Here is a 16,471-nt window from a genome sequence, read left to right on the forward strand (position 1 = left end):
CACCTATATTACTCTATGGGGCAGTGTAGACGATGCGTGATTTTTGCGCAGTGCGAGTGCGTTGCGTAAAACTCACGACATGTTCTATAATCGTGCGTTTTTCGCGCATCACGCACCCATTGAAGTCAATGGGTGCGTGAAAACAACGCATGACACACGGACGCTCCTGCGTTGCATGCGCGAAAATCACGCATCACTTGTTATGTCCATGAAAAACAGTCTATAAAGCTGGACAAAGCAAACAAAAACCAGGAAGTGGTTGCGTATCCACTGCGAGTGGGCAGGGCTAGTGACTTGAGACTGTGAAGGTATCTTCCACTGAACATCTGCTGCCATGCCGCGTGGGATGGACGTGGAGCGCCTCCTCGTCCTGGTCCAGGGACATCCAGAAATTTGGGACACTCGCTCGGAGGCGTACCACAACCGGACGGTCAAGGAGGACGCCTGGGAGGTGGTCGCAAAGGAGCTGTTCGCCCAGGAGTGGGAGAGTGGCCGAACCCGTGACCGCAGTCGGTTGGGTGAGTACCAGGCATTTTCTGGCAATGCATGTCATCCCTTTTGAAGAACTGGGGCCCTGTATGTGTCTTCTGCGCATTTTCACGAGGAACTTTTGTGGAGCAGGCGCATCACCGTGTACCACGTAATTGGCAGTGCAAAGTCCCTCATTTAAGTGAGAGGTCATAGTTCTGATGGCGTGTTATCTGTTTTTTTAACTCCAACAGTCCAAGAGATCAAAACACGGTGGCGGAGCTGCCGTGACCAATTCCGGCGTGAAATAGGTGAAAGGGGACACAGCGGGGATGGCGGATCTCGCAAGCGACCCTATATGTACACCAAACAGCTGATGTTCTTGAAGGACATCATGGAGATGCGCACGTAAGAGTTTCTGCCATTGCATGTGTCTAATGTGTTTTCGCTCATGTCCTGTTTGCCATCGTGTTGTTGTAGGCATTGTTATATATTCTGTTCTAACGTAATTTTCTCATTCTAGAACCACCGACAATTTGGAGGATACCACAGAGGAGACAGACGTTGGCGAGTCTCTGCCGGAACCTCCTACTGCCCATGTCCTGCCGCACTCGCCGGGCCCGTGCTCAACAGGCCTCCGCAGCTGGGCAAGTAGATACCCGGGTCCTGGAGTATCTAAGGCGAGCCGCTGATGAGGACGGGAACGACGCCTTTGGGCGAAGCATCGTTCCCCTCCTCCGGCTGGTCCCCATGGACCGTATGGGCCGTCTGCAAGCGTCGATCGTGACGTTGATCGACGCTTCCAGACCACTCCACAATCCGACCGTGTGCTTCACGCCCATTGAACAGTGGCGCAGTTCAGCCATGCCGGCCACCACGCCCCAGGTGCCGGGCCCATTCCACCCAGGCCCCCAGATGCAACGCCCGCATCCCTATATGCGCCCTATGGCTCCCCACTTCCCTGGCCCAACATACCCCGGGCAACATCAGCACCACTATGCTGCCGAGGAACAACTTACTCAGCTCCAGGTCCAGCATAGTGGTGCTGAAATGCAGGCGTATTCGTCCCCGGGCCACCAGTACCAACACCTTTGAGTGTGTTGGAGGCCTGAATTTTTGACGCCACAGTTGTTTTTGTTGCAGGGATGCCAACTCGCCGTCCTCTTTTTTGTTGGATGTATATTATACACCATGTTGGTGTTTTTTGTTTGAAGCAAAATGTTTGGGTTTTTTCAAAACCCAGTATTAAAAACATGAAAGTTTAATGGTTAGATTTCGTGTTGTTTTTCATTGATACCCCTCAACACAATGTTTGGGCCACATTTCCTTTGCCTATACCCTCGCACACCTCTGGGATTTGGGTCCAATGCATACACACGTGATATGAGGTTTTAGTTAAACACTCGGGGTTTGCAAGAGGTGCGGACGTTTAGGTGCTGTCATGGGCCCCGAGGCAAACTATGTACACTAGCAATTGGACTTTCCAAACTTTAGCCCACACAACATTCTATCTCCAGAAAGAAGGTTGCCAACTTTCTAAAGTCCTGCTCAAACCCCGACAGATGTAAGGTTGCAGCCCGCGTCAAGACTCCTCTTGTTTTGCAAGTCCCTAACCCAACAACAACCACGAAAAACAGAAAAACCCCAGGCCACATGTGACGTGTGTAGGGAAGCCGACAAACAACAGAGAACCCTTCAAAGGTCATCACGCACCCACGGTGTGGCTCCAGATCGACACTCAAAATATGCCGCCAAAGTATCCCTCACGCGAAGGCAGGATGAGAGAGATCGGCCGAGAGGAATAACCAGGACACTGAGGCTGCTGCCTGCATGTGTAAGGATATTTGCTGCATCAAAGGTAGCATCATTAATGCAGCAGAAGTTATGCAGACCGACACACAATTCTATAACACGTGTCACATTCTGCATGGACAATGTCGTCAGAAATACACGCCACCTGCGCGACATAATGCCAAAGCCACATTCCACACATCGACGAGCTCGGCAGAGGCGGAGATTATGGTGCTAAACCTGCTTCTCCCAGCAAGCAGGGGTTGGGCCAGCTGGCCTATTTGTAGGCTGGCTTGCCATGAATCTCCTCTGCGTTTTTGACGCGCGTTGCAAACGCTAGTCGTGCGTGCGTTTAAAACGCGCCAAAACGCAATGCCAACGCGCGCAACACGCAGCGTTTTTTGCGCGCGCAAAACGCACACGCTCGTGTAAATGAGGCCTTACCCTGTCCTGATCATTGCAGTTCTACAGATCACACCTCCCCTCCAAGACTAGAGACCCAGACCAGCCACTTGCTAATGCTGCATCATATTACCACCGCTACCTGCTAATGCTGCTTAATAGTACAACCGCCACCTGCTAATGCTGCTTCATAGTACCACCGCCACCTGCTAATGCTGCTTCATATTACCACCACCACCTGCTAATGCTGCTTAATAATACCACCGCCACCTGCTAATGCTGCTTCATAGTACCACCGCCACCTGCTAATGCTGCTTCATATTACCACCGCCACCTGCTAATGCTGCTTCATAGTACCACCGCCTCCTGCTAATGCTGCTTCATATTACCACCGCCACCTGCTAATGCTGCTTCATAGTACCACCGCCACCTGCTAATGCTGCTTCATAGTACCACCACCACCTGCTAATGCTGCTTCATAGTACCACCGCCACCTGCTAATGCTGCTTCATAGTACCACCACCACCTGCTAATGCTGCTTAATAATACCACCGCCACCTGCTAATGCTGCTTCATAGTACCACCGCCACCTGCTAATGCTGCTTCATATTACCACCGCCACCTGCTAATGCTGCTTCATAGTACCACCGCCACCTGCTAATGCTGCTTCATATTACCACCGCCACCTGCTAATGCTGCTTCATAGTACCACCGCCACCTGCTAATGCTGCTTCATATTACCACCGCCACCTGCTAATGCTGCTCAATAGTACCACCGCCACCTGCTAATGCTGCTTCATAGTACCACCGCCACCTGCTAATGCTGCTTCATAGTACCACCGCCACCTGCTAATGCTGCTTCATATTACCACCGCCACCTGCTAATGCTGCTTCATATTACCACCGCCACCTGCTAATGCTGCTTCATATTACCACCGCCACCTGCTAATGCTGCTTCATATTACCACCGCCACCTGCTAATGCTGCTTCATATTACCACCGCCACCTGCTAATGCTGCTTAATAGTACAACCGCCACCTGCTAATGCTGCTTCATAGTACCACCGCCACCTGCTAATGCTGCTTCATATTACCACCGCCACCTGCTAATGCTGCTTCATATTACCACCGCCACCTGCTAATGCTGCTTCATATTACCACCGCCACCTGCTAATGCTGCTTAATAGTACAACCGCCACCTGCTAATGCTGCTTCATAGTACCACCGCCACCTGCTAATGCTGCTTCATATTACCACCGCCACCTGCTAATGCTGCTTAATAATACCACCGCCACCTGCTAATGCTGCTTCATAATACCACCACCACCTGCTAATGCTGCTTCATATTACCACCGCCACCTGCTAATGCTGCTTAATAATACCACCGCCACCTGCTAATGCTGCTTCATATTACCACCGCCACCTGCTAATGCTGCTTCTTAGTACCACCGCCACCTGCTAATGCTGCTTCATATTACCACCGCCACCTGCTAATGCTGCTTAATAATACCACCGCCACCTGCTAATGCTGCTTCATAGTACCACCGCCTCCTGCTAATGCTGCTCAATAGTACCACCGCCTCCTGCTAATGCTGCTCAATAGTACCACCGCCACCTGCTAATGCTGCTCAATAGTACCACCGCCACCTGCTAATGCTGCTTCATAGTACCACCGCCACCTGCTAATGCTGCTTCTTAGTACCACCGCCACCTGCTAATGCTGCTTAATATTACCACCGCCACCTGCTAATGCTGCTTCATATTACCACCACCACCTGCTAATGCTGCTTCATAGTACCACCGCCACCTGCTAATGCTGCTTCATATTACCACCACCACCTGCTAATGCTGCTTCATAGTACCACCGCCACCTGCTAATGCTGCTTCATAGTACCACCGCCACCTGCTAATGCTGCTTCATATTACCACCGCCACCTGCTAATGCTGCTTCATATTACCACCGCCACCTGCTAATGCTGCTTCATAGTACCACCGCCACCTGCTAATGCTGCTTCATATTACCACCGCCACCTGCTAATGCTGCTTCATAGTACCACCGCCACCTGCTAATGCTGCTTCATAGTACCACCGCCACCTGCTAATGCTGCTTCATATTACCACCGCCACCTGCTAATGCTGCTCAATAGTACCACCGCCACCTGCTAATGCTGCTCAATAGTACCACCGCCACCTGCTAATGCTGCTTAATAGTACCACCGCCACCTGCTAATGCTGCTCAATAGTACCACCGCCACCTGCTAATGCTGCTCAATAGTACCACCGCCACCTGCTAATGCTGCTTAATAGTAACACCGCTACCTGCTAATGCTGCTTAATAGTACCACCGCCACCTGCTAATGCTGCTTAATAGTACCACCGCCTGCTAATGCTGCTTACAATTACCACCGCCACCTGATAATGCTGCTTAATAGTCCAAACACCATCTAATGCCGCTAACAATTCCATCACCACCTACATCTGATGCTCCAACGCCGCCTTCCACTGCTAATATTACTACTGCCACCCGCTAATGCGGAGCACCTGTTGGGCATTCTGTATACGCCAGGGTGGAGTGGAAGGAGAAATTTTTTGTACGGTTTCAATCCTACTCCATCATTTTTTTTTCAAACTGCTTCCTAAAATTCAACCTGCTCACCTTTTATTAACTCTTAGCTGCACGACTCAGTAACTGTACGTTGTCGTAGGAGGTTACTTTGCGCACGAGGACGTACAGTTACTGAACCATTCCCGGTGAACTCTGTTAGTGTGCACCGGGACCCGGGAGAGCAAGTAACACTCCCGAGTCATCAGCAATGGACCCAGAATACCAGCGATCTACTTCTAAAGTTTTAAAAACCATTCCCGGGACTTAAAAAGTCAGAGAACAGTAACTTTGCCCCCCCTCCCTCCCCCATGTAACCGGCAATGGACTGTTATGGAATAAATATATGTATAATGTATCTGGGACCTCAATGAGTGCAATGCTGAAGAGAAGAACATGTATTAGAATATATGTTGGGTATGTGATGGTATAGAACAACCTATAATCAATGATATAAGTGTAATGTATGTACTACTTCAAGGTAGAAGGATAAACGAGTCTATATTTTGGGTATTATTGAAAGGTTATGGAATGTAATAATCTGCAGATGTTCTGCAGAAACTGGAAATTGCGAATTCATTATGTTATGAGGGTACTACCAGGAACTAGGGAGTCTGTTTACAGACTTTTTGGGTTCTGGGCGTACAGCCAAGATAGATATGGGTAGAACACCGGATTAAAAACTAGATGTAAGGAATAAGAATAATGTACGTAGAGATAAGAATAATGAGGAAAGAAACCACAAGAATGTATATGTGTCTGCACGTAATTATATGATATTTTTACTATATAAACTCTGTGTCTCTGCAAATAAAGTCAGAAGTATTTTTACCTTGAGAAACGTCTCAGTGTATCTGTTGCTTCTCCGAGCTCGCCCCCCCCCCACCTGATTTGAACCTGCATGGAGATCAAGGCGTAACGTGACCTCATTGCGATCACAGAAATTGGCGCCCGAACAGGGACTTGACCAGAAGGACGGCACCCCACCTAGGGGATCTCCCGGGACTAGAGTGGCGACTCTCCAGACTAAGGAACGGGCAGACCACAGCTGCAGCAAGGTAAGAAGACTTAATTCTTACAAACTCTGCTCTGCACCTTCCTGTCTGGTAGGTCACCTTCCCGGTAGTACTCCTGAGGAATAGAGGGGCCACATGAGGGTATTTTTAGTGTAAAAATCTGGTCAAGTCTATATGTAATCCTACCCTCAGGATAAAGTGCCTGATCTCCATGGCAGTATTTGTATGAATGTTGTAGAAACCCAGTTTTGTGTCACAAATGCATTTTAGAATAAGGAAATTGTTTTTGGAAAAAACTTCCGATAATCCGGCAAATTACCAGAAACATGTGTACATGCTTCAGGTGACTACGGGGATTATGATAGGCTAAATTTAAGCCCGGAAATCGAAAATTTTGTGCAATCTGATAATCCGGAAAAATGCCGAAAATGTGTGTACAGCATTGAGGTACTTGCGGGGATTATCATGCACTGATTTTCAGCTCAAAATTCCAGAATTTTCTGCAATCCGATAATCCGGCATGTCAAATGAACAGCTTGATTTTACGTTTGCCTTATTATTTGGATCAGGAATATTTGTCATATTACTGTTATGGTGTGGAGGATATCTCCTTGAGTGGTGCTTAAAGTGAATAAGAAGAAAGTAAGCTAGTTATAAAAGGAATTTAATTCTCTGGCCAGAGTAGAAGAAGGTTTAAAAGGGTTTTGAGGGGATAAGTAACTGTATAAAATAGGTGAGAAAGGTAGTGTGGGACTTTCCCTAACAGCCAATAGCCATAGTGTTTGTTAGTGAAGATAAAAACTGAGAGAGAAGGGTAAGAGTCCCCTCCATCATAGCAGGGCTATGGGAAACAGTCACGGCAAACGAGAGTTTGAGGTATGGCATATGGGTGAGCAAGCACCTGTTAAAAGGGTGTAAGCTTACTAGGGGATCGTAAATCCAGAAATTCACCTATCAGGAAAACTACCCCCTACATAACTTAGGGTCTGCCTATAGGCGACCACTTATAACTAGACAATGGGGAACTGGTGTCCCTATTAAGTACGGAAATTAGAAACTGTCTAAAATAGATGAGAATGGAATTCGTCTGTCAGCTAGAATCTGTAATAAGAGTAAGTACGGAAGCTAGAAACTGTCTAAAATAGATGAGAATGGAATTCGTCTATCAGTAGCTAGAATCTGTAACAAGAGTATGAGATGAGCACCCCAAAGGACAAACCGCCAAACAGGTAGTAGCAGAAAGAGAAGGTAAAAAGGCAACGCAGGGAATAAATAAATAAATAAAAAAAAAAAAAAATTAATGAAAGCATGTGGTCTAGAATCCCATGGACGGTTAGACGCAGAAAAATGGAATGAATGTTGTGACACAAAACGTGGATGGTTGAAAGATAAAAAGTTACAGGGGAAAGCAGAAGCATTGAGAAAAGTGTCAGAAGAAGTAGTTGTTTTAATGTTGCAAATGACCTTATAGTAAATTCCCATACGATATAATTTAGAATCAACTAGTGTGATAAGAGAAGGGAGAGGTGGAGAACAGCTGCTAGTGAGATAAGAAATGTCATCTTGTTCTTGAAATGAATGGACACAACATTAAATGCTGATATAGATATTTTGTATGACTTTGTGTCATTTTGTAGATTGAATCAGGAAAAGTGATAAATGTAATAATGTATAAGCAGTCCTTCACAGCCAAACCACCAGACACCTCTGTCTTATATTATGAGACCCTTGATCCTGTCATACATTCTGCACAGAGTGCAGAGTTGCTTGCCCTGATCAAGGCATGTAAACTGGCAGAGGGAAAAAGAGGAGGGCGGCTCCAAGCCGCAGATTGGGCAAAAGGTATTCTGGAGAACAAAGGGAAGTTGGAAGGTAGAAAGTTGATAGAAAGTGCTTTAGAGGGATTTGCAGAAGAGGAAGTTAGGAATAAGAAATGTATTGTATGTATTAGAGAACAGGACCAGCAGACGCCCGGTAATGGCGTCCGTACCTCATGTTGAGTGTGTCCTCATTGTTGGTGGGAAACCCCCTGCGCACTGTTTCCAAGGGGAGAGGCTGCCCCCCCCCTGCCCCTGATGTGGCCACGCCCGGCCCATCCAAATCAGTATGAAATAATCACCTTGTTAATTTTGTCATTTGTAGTGTCTTTTCTATTTACAGAAGTTCCAGTTTTAGTTCACTGATGAAACAACACGTCATCATAATATAGAGATGGTGGCCGTCAGATTGTACGGTTAAACATTAACGTAGATAATTCCTGTACAATGGTGTGATGAATGATTGCAGATACGTATGTTGTTTTGCCGGCATTGAAAGTGTTAAGATTGTGAGAAGTTGTGAGAAATGAGTTTGTGACCCCCCTCCCTCCCCCCTGAAGTGTGCTGTGTTTGGGGAAGTGTGCTGTGTTTGGGAGGAGGAGGAGGGGGGGCTGACTGGGTGCAGTCTGCAGGGCTGATGAGACAAAGGGATCTCAATATGCACTGCTGAGATATATATATATCAGTAATGTCTACAAACTGAAATAAATTTCTTCTCTTTTGCGCAAGCGCTGTTGGTTATAAAAGTTACGATATTTATGTGTTATGATGTGATCAGATTTCATGTGTTTTGATGTTAATTCAGATGTATTAAACTACAGATACTGTGAGACACGGGGGTTTGAAAATGTATGTGCCCCCCACCGTTCCCTATTTTTATATACAGTTTATTGGTTTGCAGTAATTAATGTTATCAGAGATAATATTTTCTGTTTTATTGAATAACTAACTACAATTGTTTTGTTTTTGATTTCACACATGAGTTATGTTATTGTAAAGATCAAATGTTTGTCAGGAAAAAGTGATTTTTGTTTCAGGCTGTTGTACATTACAGGGGGTTAAATTAGTGTTATGTTGAGATGTAGTTTTGAACTCTGCTACATCACTCTCGCAGAGTCCACAAAGGGGGGAAGGGTGAAGGAACTGATCAGGTACAATTTTGGTTTATGTGTAAGAGACCATCCCCCTCCAGCAAAGTTACACAGGAGGCGATGTGACGTCACTCACACGAGTTTTTATGGATTTAGATGAGGGAGAAGGCAAAACAAAACTTGTCTGGACATTGTTAATTTGATGTAAAGTTTTTGGGAATGTTTTATTTTTATTTGTTTTTGTATTAATCAAGTATTTACAGAACCTGATAAAAGTGAGATTCTCAAAGTATTCTGGATTATCAGCTGAATGAGGAGGAGTTGTGTTTGGTAGCGGCTTGTGACACCAATCCATGGAGTACCTCTACGCAAGCATATACTTTGTACTGTACTGAACAAAATGGACATGACACTGCGGTTCTCACACAAAGTCATGGACCACAGCAGCGCCCGGTAGCATATTTTTCAGCTAGACTAGACCCTGTGGCCCGAGGTTCCCCATCATGTGTGAAAGCTATTATTGCTGTAAATTCAATGTTAAACAAGGCCTCAGATTTGGTCCTGGCATTTCCACCACATGATATTACTGCTATTCTAACTCAAGTACAACCTAAGCATTTGTCCACTGCAAGACATTTGAGATTAACCTGTGCTCTTCTTCTTCCTGAGCAGGTTACTTTACACCGCTGTACTACATTGAACGCAGCTACCTTACTGCCTTTGGAGCAAGGGGGAGAAGACGTAGGTAAAGTATGGTCACAATTTTTGCCTGAAACTGATGAACATGATTGTATGGCCCTTATGGCCCAGGAAACAGTGGGCTTTGCACATATGAAAGATACCCCACTCCAAAACCCAGACCTAAGACTCTTTGTGGATGGTTCAAGGTATTTTGTAGAAGGATCTTTTCTTACAGGATATGCAGTAACCACCGAAGATGTAGTCCTAGAAGCAGCCTCCTTACCAGCGTCCCGCTCAGCACAAGAAGCGGAGCTTAAGGCCCTGGCAGCAGCATGCCAACATGCAGAAGGAAAGACAGCAAATATATACACTGACTCTCGATATGCATTTGGGATTGCACACGATTATGGCCCCATATGGAGGGCAAGACAATTTTTGACCTCTGCAGGTACACCTGTAAAGAATGCAGACTTTGTAAAATATTTGATGGCGACCCTGATGTTACCCACAGAAGTAGCAGTAGTAAACATTAAAAGCTCACACTAAGGTGAGTTCACCAGAGACAAAAGGAAATGCTTTGGCAGACCAAGCCGCAAAAGCAAGCATAACAGAAGCTACCCGTGTTAGCAGCCGTATATCAGATAAAAGATCCAGAGGAAACAAGACCAGCTGTAAGCCCGGAACTACTGCAAAAACTTCAAGGACAAGCAACAAAAGAAGAAAAAGACAAGTGGACGGCCCAAGGAGCAACGCTACGAAAAGATGGCCTCTGGCAGTGCCAGAATAAACTGTGCCTGCCTAAGACAATGTTCCCAATGATGGCCCAAATAACACATGGAGAGACACACCAGTCAAAAACGGCAATGATGGACTTGGTAAACAAGGTGTGGTATGCCCCAGGGTTTAGTGTGATGGCCAGCAGTTTTACACAAGGATGCATGATCTGTGCAACACATAATATTGGAAGAACTGTAAAAGTACCACAGAAGCACACACCCAGACCTATATATCCGTTCCAGAGACTACAGATAGACTATATTCAATTACCAAAAGTCGGTACCTATGAGTATGTGCTTGTTTGTATTGATCTCTTTTCAGGATGGCCAGAAGCTTTTCCAGTCACCAAAGCTACAGCCGTAGCCACAGCAAAGAAACTGATCAACGAGGTGGTGTGCAGATATGGAGTTCCAGAGATGATCGAGAGCGACAGAGGAACTCATTTTACGGGTGAAATCATGAACCATGTGTTGTCAGCTCTAGGCATAAGTCAAGCCCTACATACACCATACCATCCACAAAGTAGTGGGAAGGTTGAGAGACTAAATGGGACTCTCAAATTGAAAATCCAAAAAGCAATGGTAGAAACCGGGAAACCATGGACCGAGTGTCTACCATTAGCCTTGTTCTCAGTAAGATACACGCCCACAAAAAGAACAGGTCTCAGCCCATATGAGATCTTATTTGGGTCGGCTCCCAGATTAGGATGTTATTTTCCACAGGTGCTCCAAATGCAGTATGGTAGACTAACAGATTATGTATCAACGCTGAACAAACAATTGACCAAGGTGCATGCACAAGTTTTTGCTTCCATTCCAGATCCTGATTCAGTTGAAAGGACGCATAAGCTAGAACCAGGAGATTGGGTCGTTGTCAAAAGACACGTGAGGAAAAGTCTAGACCCAAGATTTGACGGACCGTTTCAAGTCCTTTTCAAGTTTTACTCGTTACAAGCACCTCAGTGAAGCTCGAAGGAAAGGCAAGCTGGATTCACGCCAGTCATTGTAAAAAGGTTCTTCAGCCAGAAGAATGAAGATATTTGCGGTTGTTGCGGCGGTTGTTGCGTGTGCTCTTATACAAAAAGGCAGAACTGCTACTCCTGTACACGTAATTAGTACAGAATTACTGGAACAGTTCAGGACAGGGTGGGCGAATGCCACAGTGGATAGAAAGCAGGGTAACTACACCTGTAAGGCCAATGCCCCGTGTTATACTACAAATGTGACTACAACCGAAGGGACTTGGAAAAAAGGACCACATGGAGGGACTGTGTACCTTCACATAGACAAAACAGCCAACATTAGCATACAAGAAGAGACGGCTGTTGTTTTGTTGTTATGAACCAGATTTACAGTATCTACAGAAATATACAACCAGTAAAAATAGAAACGAAATGATAAATAAGATTTATGAAAGATGCAACAAGGAGAGGCTCAACTCTACGATTGTAATAAAAGAAACTGATGGGATGATATTATGTATGAATAATAGCCAAATAAGAAATAGAATATATTTTGTATTCTTGATAACAATTTTAAGAGATAGTTTTAAGCCACATATAAGAGTCATGTTAGGTAATGGACAGACATTCTGCCCATAGGAAAGAGAAATGATACGTGGTTATTGTTCCAGCCTGAGTATACTGAGTGTCCACCTAGATGGTGCGCAGGAAGACTAATAGCATTTCATGTGAAAAATCCTACTCTATTATGCAAATTTATTGTTATGCCAATGGTAATGATTGATCCGGTGACATTATTAGGACAATATTGTATCCTGGAAATGAAAGGAACACACATAGATTCTCAAAATAAGACGAGGAATATAGATTTGTGCCAGTTAACAGAGCAAGGATATGTATGTAATCGACAGTCAGGGATATATGAACCTTGTCTAATGCAGCACCAGGATAATGTATGCGCACTCACTATAATCCCACAAGCTAACCTACAGGTTTATATTGAAGTAGGTCCACAGCATGTATGTCTAATAACTAACAACAAGCAGACCCTCAGCCAGTTTAATCTCATAGGACCATTTTCAGGATGTCTATACAATGTGACGCATTTGACTTGGGGGAACCAAACTATAGTGTTCCTGCCTACTTTAGAAGAAATAATGTCCACTGTATGGGTACCTGAACCTTTGCCCTATGGAAATTTTAGTTTGCCACTGGAAGAGTTAAAACAAGTGTTACAAAAGTCTAAAGACGTAAAGAAATTGATAGCAGCCCATAATGTAACTCTAAGTAAAGTGAAAGTATTGGCTACAATAGCAGCTAGGGAAGTAATACATTTATCGTCAGCAATAAAAGATGCTAGTGCCCATCACTGGTATGACATATTTACAGGATTTTCCCCCACTGCCACTAAGATACTGCATGTGTTATTCCAACCCTTGATATGTTTCATAATATTGTTTATATTGCTTACATGTTTCAATTGTTATACATTTTGCAAAATAAGGGAAGCATTCAGTCAGAGGCCTATACATTATGATGAAAGAGTGTTGTGAGATTACCCCACCTACATACCTGTGTGAATCAAGTGAAGAAATGGATCGAAGCCTTGCTATCAGGAGATAGAAGTAGCATTGGAATTTAGGTGTTGGTAAAATCACAAAAGGAGGGATTGTTATGGAATAAATATATGTATAATGTATCTGAGACCTGAAAGAGTGCAATGCTGAAGAGAAGAACATGTATTAGAATATATGTTGGGTATGTGATGGTATAGAACAACCTATAATCAATGATATAAGTGTAATGTATGTACTACTTCAAGGTAGAAGGATAAACGAGTCTATATTTTGGGTATTATTGAAAGGTTATGGAATGTAATAATCTGCAGATGTTCTGCAGAAACTGGAAATTGCGAATTCATTATGTTATGAGGGTACTACCAGGAACTAGGGAGTCTGTTTACAGACTTTTTGGGTTCTGGGCGTACAGCCAAGATAGATATGGGTAGAACACCGGATTAAAAACTAGATGTAAGGAATAAGAATAATGTACGTAGAGATAAGAATAATGAGGAAAGAAACCACAAGAATGTATATGTGTCTGCACGTAATTATATGATATTTTTACTATATAAACTCTGTGTCTCTGCAAATAAAGTCAGAAGTATTTTTACCTTGAGAAACGTCTCAGTGTATCTGTTGCTTCTCCGAGCTCGCCCCCCCCCCACCTGATTTGAACCTGCATGGAGATCAAGGCGTAACGTGACCTCATTGCGATCACAGGACCAACAGCAGCGGTGCATTGCCAGCGATTGCTGTGCTTGGTGGGTCTGTTCACTTGATCATTATTTCGTTATTACTGCCACCCCTTGTTCTTGTCTGAGATATAGTCCTTCATGCCAATTTCAGTGTTCTATTTATATGATTTTCATATTAATGCCCTATCAAAAACATTAATACATGAATAATTGATGTCTGCTATTTTACTGTAGGATCTTATTTATGTATATTTATTTGGATTTAACGTATCCAAGCATAGGGATATATGACATTTATCTATCTTGTTACTGATATTTCCAGTTCGTCAATTTTGTATCAAGATACTCCGTTTTTATGTCTTCCATTTTTTATGTGTAAGATTTCCCACATGGGGATCTAGTCCTTTATATTAAAATCATCTTTGTACTTACTATTTATGTACGTTTATATATATCTGGTGAACTCAGTTATTTTCATTTTTTCAGCATTTAATTTTGTATCTCTATAGTACTTTCTGGCTTAATGGTCTCTATTAGTATGGCCGTATTATCATTAATTTGTTGCCATCTATTCAAAATGGCCGCCATGGTCAACACCCAGCTTGAAAAGTTTCCCCCCTCCCATATACTAATGTGCAACAAACAGGAAGTTAATATCACCAACCATTCCCATTTTATTTAGGTGTATCCATATAAATGGCCCACCCTGTACATGTAGGAATCTATTGTCAGATATGTTATATGTGGGGAGTACAAAGTAAGGACTTGCATTATGTAGGAGCATCTCACGTTGCATTGGTTAAAGGGGTTATCTAGCCTCCTAAAAATGATAGCCTATCCTTAGAATAGACCATAAATATTAGATTAGACTCTCAGCACCCCCACAGCCTCTTCAATGTGTACATTGATTTCAGGCTGGTTCACACTTGCAAGTGTTGTACTTTTTATACCGGCGTTGTACTTTCTAGGCCGGCGTTGTACTTTCTAGGCCGGCGTTGTACTTTCTAGGCCGGCGTTGTACTTTCTAGGCCGGCGTTGTACTTTCTAGGCCGGCGTTGTACTTTCTAGGCCGGCGTTGTACTTCTTATAACGGCATTGCAAGGTATTGAAGTGTTGGCCTATTATTATTGCTCCAGCCTGAAACCGATATAAACATTGAAGAGACGGCAGAACTCGTACGTGTGCCGTGGTTTCAAACACCTGATCTGTGGAGATGCTGAGAGTAGGACGGACTTCCACCCATCTAGGAGATTCATTTTGAAAGGCTGGATAACCCCTGTAAATAGAAACCGTGGTTTTAGACTGTAAACTCCCACTGATTCAATAGATGCATTTATATATCGAACTTTATTTTTGCAGACAAGGTGCAAAACCCAGTTTCCCCTCCCTATGTCAACTTATCCCCATGTCAGAAACGTAAAAAGAGAAGGGAAGAGAATTTGAAGAGTCAACATTCCTAAAATTAGTAGCTTCTTTTCGGCCCTTAAAGCCATGGGTGGAAGCTCTGGTCCCTCTACTACTATGGTATCGGCTGCAGCGGAGGAAAGTGCAGGAAATTTTGGTCCTAATGTGAATGTTGCAGCAACCCAGGCGGAGGAGTGCGCCCCCTGCAGCCAGTGTTTTGTGGATGAACCTACTTTAAGTGATAGTGAAATGAGCCGATTACAAGCCATTAACCCACCTCAGATGAGCCAATGCAAACCACTGACCCTGGTGAAACCGCAAGCACATCTACCAGCAATATTATAGATTGTGGAGCTGCTTCTGGGAGTCACTGATAGGGCGAATTATCCTATAACAATTACTGACCCAAACGTAAAAAGATTTATTATTTCCCAAGGACCTTCCAGACCCCCCGGTCCTTTTCCTAGAGATAATGATAAAGACAGAAGATGTTTTTCAGATAAATATTATGAGCGAATCACACAAACAGGACTTAAAATCCCTGTCACGTGGCCGTGCTATTCCCCCAAACTGAATGCTGGCTGTTTGGGGATCAGAAAAAGTAGGTTTAGAACCAGCCTGGGCGAAAGGAATTAATAAGTGGAAGAGCTTAACATCAAAAATACAAAGTCACGAGAGCTGAAATGCTGACATTGAAGCCTGTATGGTATATGACCAATGGAGGAAGAAGAAGGGCCCTATAGATGAGGAAAAAGAAAGGCAGATCAGGCAGGAAAATCATTTCTGGAGGCAAGTTCTCCAAAGAATTGTAAATGTCACATTAAGGCCGGATTCACACGAGTGTGTGCGTTTTGCACGCGCAAAATACGGAGCGTTTTGTGCGAATTGTAGGTGCGTGTGGCATGCGTTTATGCCAAAACTGAGGGTGGAGTAATGGAGGGCAGCCTACAAAAAGGCACCCTTCACAAACACATGCTTGATGTGTGCACATGTTCTCATCCTTTTTGCAGCTTGCCAAATACTTTTGGTCGTTTACAGTGTTTATTGGCTTGTTGTCGTCTAAGCCAAATTATGCCGTTTAATCCGCTGGGCCGTGTGCTGCTAGCGTGGATGGTTTCTTGGCGAATTGGCGAGCGCCGTCCCATGCTATAGGATCAAACGCGGAGAGGAGGGAGGATTTGGGTTCATCCTCTTGTGGCACAGCG

This window comes from Rhinoderma darwinii, chromosome 5 (assembly GCF_050947455.1).
Source record: "Rhinoderma darwinii isolate aRhiDar2 chromosome 5, aRhiDar2.hap1, whole genome shotgun sequence".
NCBI classification, from domain to species: domain Eukaryota; kingdom Metazoa; phylum Chordata; class Amphibia; order Anura; family Rhinodermatidae; genus Rhinoderma; species Rhinoderma darwinii.